Raw genomic sequence first — 9,636 nt, forward strand, 5'->3', positions numbered from 1 at the left:
ATCGTTTAATCCTAGGTAATAAACATACGCTTAGGTCATGTTAGGATTGACCACTTTTAAGTAATTAAGCAATGAGCGTGAAATGTCAGAAATAGGTATAAAGGCCAGAATGAGATTTATTTATCAGCTTTATGCTATCTTCTCATCAGCATATCACGCGAGGCTGGGTCCAAAGTTTACATACACTCAATCGTATTGGCAGCATTGCCTTTAAATTGTTTAACTTGGGACAAACGTTTCGGGTAGCCTTCGACAAGCTTCCCACAATAAGTTGGGTGAATTTTAGCCCATTTCTCCTGAAGAGAGCTGGTGTAACTGAGTCAGGTTTGTAGGCCTCCTTGCTCGCACACACCTTTTCGTCATTTGTCTGTTCTCTCACAAATTTTCTATGGATTGAGGTCAGGGCTTTGTGATGGCCACTGCCAATACCTTGATCTTTGTTGTCCTTAAGCCATTTGTGCCAACACTTTGGAAGTATGCTTGGGGTCGATTGTCCATTTGGAAACGCCATCATGTGCGACCAAGGCTTAAACATTCCTGAGCTGGGACTATTTGAATGATGTTGGCTGTCGATACAAACCCCATATCGCAGTGGGTTAACCGAGCCTTCATGAGAGGGCCGATCTAATTTCTGTGAAGTGCATACAGTCTCCGTCCTGCACCGCCAACGTATGCACGCTCCACCAATACGAGTGTGCGATTGGCGGCTGTCAGCGAGCGCGTAGTCGCGAGTAACTCTGCAAGCTTGGCTCGAAGGCATGGGACGAGTTCTCGTGTATGTCATGCGAGAGAGTATAGGATCAGCGTACCGTCACGCCTGTTCGCAAACTATGACCCACAACATAGATGAGGTAATTCACGGGCCACCAGACAGTTGCTATTTTGTGTTCATTCATCGAGAGCCAGAGGACGTAAGTTTCTGCACTAGTAAGAAGATAGCGCCATCTGATGTGTACCCCGATAGTAGGTGGCATTACAGAAAACCGAGAGCTTCGGGCGTATTTTGATCATGGCAGGTTTTTGGACAGTGGGGTGTCTTCCTTGCGTGAGGTCGGCCTGTATCGAGCGTTTATGGCGTCGCGACTCATATGAGAGTTAGACTACCGTTGTGCTAGGAGACTGGTGATATAGATGCGCTGTGCCTTGTCACGCTCCGGTCCTCGAGATATCCCACCAACGTCGGTCCTTTGCCGGTATGTGGTTGCTTGTTGGGATTGATCTGCTACTTATGCAAGATTGACCAGCACCGAAGGCTGACGTTTCATATCGTCTAAGCAGACAGAACGTTCCTGACGCCCAGTATGGATGGCTGCGATAGTACTCCATGCGTGTTATTCATTTACTTGAGCGGGTACTTAGTTTTGTTATCGTACTAGGCAATGAACATTTTGGCAGCTTGTCGAGGGGTTGTGGAGTGTGATGTCGATAGGACCCCAAGGCGAAGGAATGTACGCGACTCTATTGGTAGGCGCGACTACATGTTATGTGTGCAAGGGATCTGGGCTCGCAGTTTACTTTCTGGATGTCCCAAATGCATGGTCTATATGTCTATAAGAGGCACTGAGTTATGAAGGATCAGCCGTTCGAAAAAGTACGACCACAGGTCACAATGCTCCAACTTGAGTCTATATAATTTATGTCGAAATTAGCCCTTACTCTCCAGCCAAGCGTTTCACTATAAGCGTGACCAGTGCTGCTGTATCTGTCACTGGAAACTTGGTTCCAAGCTGTGTTGTTAAAGCACAGTTCCAGCAGCGGTATAAGTTGGATGTAAATGACGTTACTGACCGACGGGGAATTCGTGATTAGCCAGTGATTGATGGCACGGAGTTCAGCAAATAGAGTCTGTCCTGTAAACTATAGTGTCCGTGCTGAAAAGTTATCTGTGTGCGTTGGCGACTCGTCACGTATAAACGTGACATGGAGAGCCAAAACTACTAAGTTGGTTGACAAGAATTTTGGTGGAGTGGTTGAAAACTAGGTTGTTAATGACTCCAACCTAAGTGAATGTAGACTTCCTGACCTGCTTTCAACTGGTGACCTCTTTCCTATAAACGGACGTTCGAGATAGAGTTAGTAAGCCGTTACCTCGTTACTGTAGGCGACACTCAGTGGAAATGAGGAGTTAGAGCCAGTGCCTACCATCTATACGCTGAACACTCAGATAGGAGGTTAGACAGTTACTCTCACGCTAACACTCACAGGCATAGAAGTTAGACCATGATTACCTTCGTGCCTAGACACTCCCAGGATAGGAGTTAGAGTGCAGTTAACGTACTTGCCTAACACTCAGATAGAGCGTTAACTCAGTGTTACCGTTTCCTACCTAACACTCAGCCATAAGGAGAGACATGTGTAGACCTCTGTACCTAAACACTCATAGAGTTTAGAACAGTTACCTCTTACCTAACACTTCCGAGATAAGTAGCATTAGCACAGTTACCGGTCGGACTAACAACTCAGATAGAAGTTTATGACCGTTACTATTACGAAAACACAGTAGGAGGATAAGGAGGAAAGCGGGAGAGGACGAGAGGAGATGGGAAAGGGAGAGGAGAAGGGAAGGGAGGGGGAGAACAGGGAGAGGAGAGGATGTGGAGCTGGGAGAGGGTAGAAGGAGGAGGAGTGGGAGAGGGAGAGGAGAGTCAGGGATGAGGAGAGGGGAGAGGAAGTCAAAGATGGGATGGAAAGGGAAGAGAAGGATGGGGAAATGATGAGGAGAGTGTAGGGATGGGGAACGGAGGAGGAGGAAGGAGATGGATTGGGGATAGCGGAGAGGAGAGCACCGGGATGGAGGATAGGGAGAGGAAGAAGAGGGATGGAGAGTCAAAAGTGAAAGAGGAAGGAGTAAAGAGGATGGGGGCACAAGGGAGGAGAGGGCGGGATGATGACAAGGGAGAGGAGAAGTAGGGACGGGAAAGGGAGAGGAGAGGAAGGATGGGAAAGGAGAGAGAGGAGGAGGAGGAAGGGAGAAGGAGAAGAGGGATGGAGGGAAAGGGAGGGAGAGGAGGGCTGGGGAGAACGGAGTAGTAAGAGAGTGAAGGATGGAGGAAAGGGAGGAAGGAGAGGAGGATGGAGCGGAAAGGAAGGAGAAGAGGGGATGGAGAGGAAAATGAGAGGAGAGCGAGAAGAGGATGGAAATGGGGAGAGAGAGGAGGAGGGATGGGGGAAAATGGGCAGAGAGTAAAAGGGATGGAGGGAAAGAGGATGAGGAGGTAGGGCATGAGGGTGAACGGAGAGGAGAGAGGGATGGAGTGATAGGGGCAGAGGAGAAGAGGGATGGAGGGAACAGGCACAGGCGAGAGTGAAGAGGGATGGAGTGGCATAGGTGACGAGAAGGGATGAGTGAAAGAGGAAGGAGAAGATGGGATGAGAGGGAAGTGAAGAAGAGAGGAATGTGAGGGAAAGGGAGAGGAGAACGACCGCGATGTAGGGACAGGGAAGATGGAGAAGAGCGAAGTGGAAGAGAGGCGAGGAGTGAGAAGTGATGGATGGAGGGAAAGGAGAGAGGAGAAGGGGAATGGCAGTGAAGAAAGGGAGAGAGAAGCGAGGGGATGAGGGAATAGGGAGAGACGACGAGGGGATTGGATGAACCGGGAGATAGGAGGAAGTAATGTCCGGACTTCTGAGGGGATAAGGAGAGAGCAAGGAGGATGGAGGGAGCAGGGAGTAAGCCATGGGAGTGGAGAGGAAGAGAGAGCGAAATAGTTACGGAGGGAGGAGTTGGTGAAGCGGGAGGATAAAGGAGAGTATGTAGGAGGGATGTGAGGTCAGAACGAGGAGTATTAGCCATAAAGCAGGGAGGGAGGAGAGGAGCATGGGCCAGAGAGAGGAGAGGAGAGCAGGAAGAAAACGGTAGAGAGGGAAAGAGTGGATGGAGGGAGAGAGGGTGTAGGATGCGGAGAGGGAATGGCGGAGAAGGAGCGGATGATGAGAAGAGGCGAGCGAGGAGAGCGAGGAGAGGAGGAGGCACGGCCGACTGAGGACGAGGTGAGGGAGAAGGAGGGAATAGTGGAGGAGAAGGGAGGAGTGAGATGAGGTAGGGATGAGGAAATAGGGGCGAATGAGGGTGCTATCAGCGGATCAACGATGGAGAGGGACAGGAGGAGGGAGGGAAGGGAGAAGATAGAGAGGAGTGGAGGAGGAGGAGAAGTAGAAGATGGAGATGTGGAGGGAAGGGGATAGCGTGTTAGCGTCGATATCGCAGACAAAGTTGGACTAGATGCCCGTGCACAATGAGAGAAGATGGAGGAAAGGGAGAGAGAGAGAGGGATGCGAGGGAAAGGGAGAGAAAGAGGATGTAGGGAAGGGAGAGAGAGAAGAGGGATGAGGGAAGAGATGAGCGAGAAGAGGGAATGGAGCGGAATCGGGGGAGAATCGAGGGATGTAAAGGGGGTGAAAGGGAGAAAGGATAGAGGGATGGGGAGGAGAGAGGAAGAGAGGATTGGATGGAGGGACAAAGGGAGAGAGGAAAGAGGTATTGAGGTAGAAGGGAGAGAGAGGAGGGATGACGGGAAAGGGAGAGAAAGAGGGATCGGAGGGAAAGGGACGAGGAGAGGAGGGATTCGAGGGAAGAGGTGCGGGAAGAGGGATGGAGGGAAAGGAAAAAAAAGAGGAAAAAAGGGGGGAAAGAAAAAAAAAGAGGGGATGGGGAAAAAAGGGCCAATGGCGAGGGAAGGAGCGGAATGGCAGGGAAAGGGAGAGGAGAAGAGGGATGAGGGAAAGGGAGAGGAGAGGAGGATGGAGAAAGGAGAGAAGGAGGATGAGGAGGAGAGGAGAAGAGGATGGAAGGGAAAGAGGAGAGGTAGAAAGAGGGATGGAGGGAAAGGAGAGATAAGAGGGATGGAGGGAAAGGGAGAGCGAGAAGAAGAGATGGAAGGAAAGGGAAAGGAGAAGAGGATGGAGGGGAAAGGAGAGGAGAAGAGGGTATGGGGAAATCGAAGAAGAAGCGAGAGGGAGGGATGGAGAGGAGGGAGAGGAGAAGAGGGATAGGGAAAAGGGAGAGGAGAGGAGGGATGCGGAAAGAGGAGAGTGGAGGGAAAGGAAGTAGGAGGGATGAGGAAAGGGAGAGGAAGAGGCAGGATGCAGGAAAGCGGAGAGGAGAGAGGGATGGAGGGGGAAAGGGAGAGGAGAAGAGTGGATGGAGGCGAAAGGGAGAGGAGAAGAGCGGTGGAGGGAAAGGGAGAGGAGACGCGGGTAGGGGAAAGGAGTAGAGGGGAAGAGGGAAAGAGGAGGAGAGGAGGGATGGAGGGAAAGGGAGAGGTGAAGAGGATGGAGGCGAAAGGGAGGAGAAGAGGATGGAGGGAAAGGGAGCAGGAGAAGAGGAGGAGGGAAAGTGAGAGAGAGGAGGATGGAAGGGAGAGGAGAAAAGGGAGAGGGAGAGAAAAGAGGCATGGAGGGAAGTGAGAGCGGAAGAGGGATGGGGAAGGAAGGGCAAAGAGAAGGATGGAGGAAGGAAGAGGGAGGAGGAAAGAAGAGGAAGGCAGAGAGCATGGAGGAAAGGGAGGAAGAGGAAAGAGACGAGGAGGGAGGCATGGAGGGAAAGGAGAGGAGAGGAGGGGAGGGATGGAAAAGAAGAGGAAAGGAGAGGAGGGATGGAGGGAAAGGGGGAGGAGAGGAGGGAAAGAGAGAGGAGAGGAGGAACGAAGGGAAAGGGAGAGGAGGGGAGAGGAGGGACGAAGGGAAAGGGAGAGAAGAGGACAAGTGAGTTTCATTTTGGAAATCTGCTACCAAGTATTCCCATGCATACTAGAGAGCTATAATATACACTGAGTATACAAAACGTTAGGAACACCTGCTCATTCCATGACATAGACTGACCAGGTAAATCCATGTGAAAGCTATTATCCCTTACTGATGTCACTTCCATTTTTGAAGGGGAGGAGACAGGTTAAAGAAGGATGTTTAAGCCTTCAGACAAGTGAGACATGGATTGTGTATGTGTGCCATTCAGGGGGCTTGAATGTGCAAGACAAAAGATTGAAGTGCCTTTGAGCGGGTTATGGTAGCAGGAGCCAGGAGCACCGGTTTGTGTCAAGAACTCCACTCAGTTTTCAAGAATGGTCCACCACCCAAAGGACGTCCAGTCAACTTGACACAACTATGGGAAGCATTGGAGACAACATGGGCCAGTATCCCTGTGGAATACTTACGACACCTTGAAGAGTCCATGCCCTGACGAAATGAGACTGTTCTGAGTGCAAAACGGGGGGTGCAAATCAATATTAGGAATATGTCCCTAATGTAGAGTATACTCAGTGTATGTGATCATATACAATGTAAGCAAGGTTTGAAGTGATGATGTTTTAGTCAAATATATCTGTGTGGGCTTCTTGCGGTCAACTTGCTGTCAGTCTAAAAATTATTTGTAATTATGCAGCCAGTCTAAAAATGATTTGTAATTATGCAGCCAGTCTAAAAATGATTTGTAATTATGCAGCCAGTCTACAAATGATTTGTAATTATGCAGCCAGTCTACAAAATTATTTGTAATTATGCAGCCAGTCTACAAATTATTTGTAATTATGCAGCCAGTCTACAAATTATTTGTAATTATGCAGCCAGTCTACAAATGATTTGTAATTATGCAGCCAGTCGCTCAGAGGAACATTATGAATGGTGTCTCAGCGCTCCTCAGAGGGACAGTTTGAATGGTGTCAGCGCGCTCCAAGAGGACCTTTGAATGGTGTCTCAGCGCTCAGTCGAGGACATATGAATGGTGCTCTCAAGCGCCGCTCAAGGACATTTTATGAATGGTGTCTGCCTCTCAGAGGACTGAAGGTCGCGCCTCTCAAGGACATTTGAATGGTGTCTCAGCGCCTGCTCAGAGGACATAATGAATGGTGTCTCAGCTCGGACAATGATGGTTCCTCAGAGGAATTTGAATGGTGGTTCAGCGCTCTCAGAGGACATTTGAATATGGTGTCCTCAGCGCCTCTCAGAGGACATTTGAACATGGTGTCTCAGGCCTGCTCAGAGGACATTGAATGGTGTCTCAGCGCTCGAGCATAACTTGTAGCGCAGAGACATTTGAATGTGGTGTCTCAGCGCCTCTCAGGACATTGAGGTGTAGCGCAGAGGATATGAGTGTGTCTCAGCGCCGCTCAGAGGAAACATTTGATGTGGTCTCAGCGCCGCTCGAGGACATTTGAATGGTGTTCAGCGCGCCTTCAGAGGACATATGATGGTGTCTCAGCGCCGACTCAGAGCGACATTGAATAGTGTCTCAGCGGCTGCTCAGAGGACATTTGAATGGTGTCTCAGCGCCGGTCAGAGGACAATTGAAGTAGTGTCTCAGCGCCGCTCAGAGGACATGAGTGTCTCAGCGCGTCAAGGACAGTGAATGGTGTCTCAGCGCCTCTCAGAGGACATTTGAATGGTGTTCTAGCGCCGCTCAAGAGGACATATGAAATGAGTGTCTCAGCGCCTCTCAGAGGACATGTTTTTGATATGAATGGTGTCTCAGCGCCTCTCAAGGACTATTGAATGGTGTCTCACGCCGCTCAGAGGACATTTGAATGGTGTCTCAGCGCCGCTCAGAGGACATTTGAGTGGTGTCTCAGCGCCTACAGAGGAATATGAATGTGTCTCAGCGCCTCTCAGAGGACATTTGAATGGTGTCTCAGCGCCGCTCAGAGGACAATGAATATGTGTCTCAGCGCCGCTCAGAGGACATTTGAGATGGTGTTTCGGCGCCTGCTCAGAGGACATATGAATTGGTGTCTAGCGCTTCTAGAGACATTTTGAATGGTGTCTCAAGCTCCGTCAGAGGACATTTTGAATGGTGTCTCATGCGCCGTCAGAGGACATATGGAATAGTGTCTAAGCGCCCTCAGAGGACATTTTGAATGGGTCTCAAGCCCGCTCAGAGGACATTTGAATGGTGGTCTTCAGCGCCGCTCAGAGGAAGCATTTTGAATGTGTCCAGCGCTCTCAGAAGGACATTTGAATGGTGTCTCAGCGCGCTCAGAGGACATTTGAATGGTGTCTCAAGCGGCTCTAAGGGACATTTGATGGGGTCTCAGCGCCGGGCTCAGAGGACATTTGAGTGGTTCTCCAGGCGCGCTCAGAGGACTTTGAAGGTGTCTCGGCGCCGCTCAGAGGACATTTGAGTGGTGTCTCGCGCCGCCAGTAGGAATTTGAATGGTGTTCGGCGCCGCTCAGAGGACATTTGAAATGGTGTCTCGGCGCCTCCTCTGAGGTACATTTGAATGGTGTCTCAGCGCCGCTCAAGGACATTTGGCCAGAAAAATGTCTGTCGAGAATTATTATAATTGGTGGCCAAGGATTGTACTTTCACTATGTTTGATCATATTTTTTTTACAGTTATATAAAATGTCGAATATTCTATAAGTGTTAAAGATTGATTGTTTATATATCAGGAACAATTTCAAGCCCTATTGCTTCACTTTCTGTTGGGGTAGGAAAGAAATCAGATACCTGTATGATTTTTTCATATTTTCATCATTTTGAGCCTGTGAGCAACCTTCATCGTTCCCTGGAGGAAGGGAACACAGGGTGGATGAATTAGACATTATTTAGCAGTTATCTATGGAAACAGCTTATATGGAAACCGAGTTTAATTATGGAACATGTTATTATGTGGAACTGTTATTATGGGATAATCATGTTATTATGGAACATGTTTATTATGGGAACCTTGTTTATTATGGGAACGCTGTTATTATGGGACTCGTTATTGATGGGAACTCAGCTTTATGGGAACCTGGTTATTATGGGGAACCTGTATTATGGGAACCAGTTATTATGGGGAACATGTTATTATGGGGAACTGTTATTATGGAGAACATGTTATTATGGGAACCTGGTTATTGGAAGCCTGTTATTTATGGGAACATGTGTATTATGGAACCCTGGTTTTATGGGAAACTGTTATTATGGGAACATGTTATTATGGGAACTGTTATTATGGGGAACCTGTTATTATGGGAACCTGTTATTAGGGAACACTGTTATTTTGGGAACTTGTTTATTATGGGACCTGGTTTATTATGGGAACGCTGTTACTTATGGGACATGGTTATTATGGGACATGTTATTATGGGAACTGTATATGAACATTTATTATCGGTGAACATGTTTATTATGGGAACATAGTTATTATGGGAACCTGTTATTATGGGAACCTGTTATTATGGACTGATTTGCCATGTCTTATTGATGGGAACCTGTTATTATGGGAACATGTTATAATGGGAAACCGCTGTTATTATGGGAGACCTTGTTATTATGGAACATGTTATATGGGAACCTGTTATTATGGGAAACAATGTTATTATGGGAACATGTTATTATGGGAATCCTGTTTATTATGGGAACCAGTTCTTACTGGGAACCGTTTATTATGGGAACCTGTTATTATGGGGAACTGCTACTTCATGGGAACGATGTTATTATGGGAAACTGTTTATTATGGGAGACATGTTATTATGGAACCTGTTATTATGGAACCTGTTTATTATGGGAACATGTTATTAAATGGGTAACCTTATATTCATGGAACCTGTTTATATGAAAGTTTGTGGGCAACCTTTATAGGGACGCTGTATTATGGAACCTTGTTATTATGGGAACTGTATGCCTGTTATTATGGGAACCTGTTATTAGGGAACAATG

This window comes from Salvelinus sp. IW2-2015, unplaced genomic scaffold, assembly GCF_002910315.2.
Source record: "Salvelinus sp. IW2-2015 unplaced genomic scaffold, ASM291031v2 Un_scaffold1756, whole genome shotgun sequence".
NCBI classification, from domain to species: Eukaryota; Metazoa; Chordata; class Actinopteri; order Salmoniformes; family Salmonidae; genus Salvelinus; species Salvelinus sp. IW2-2015.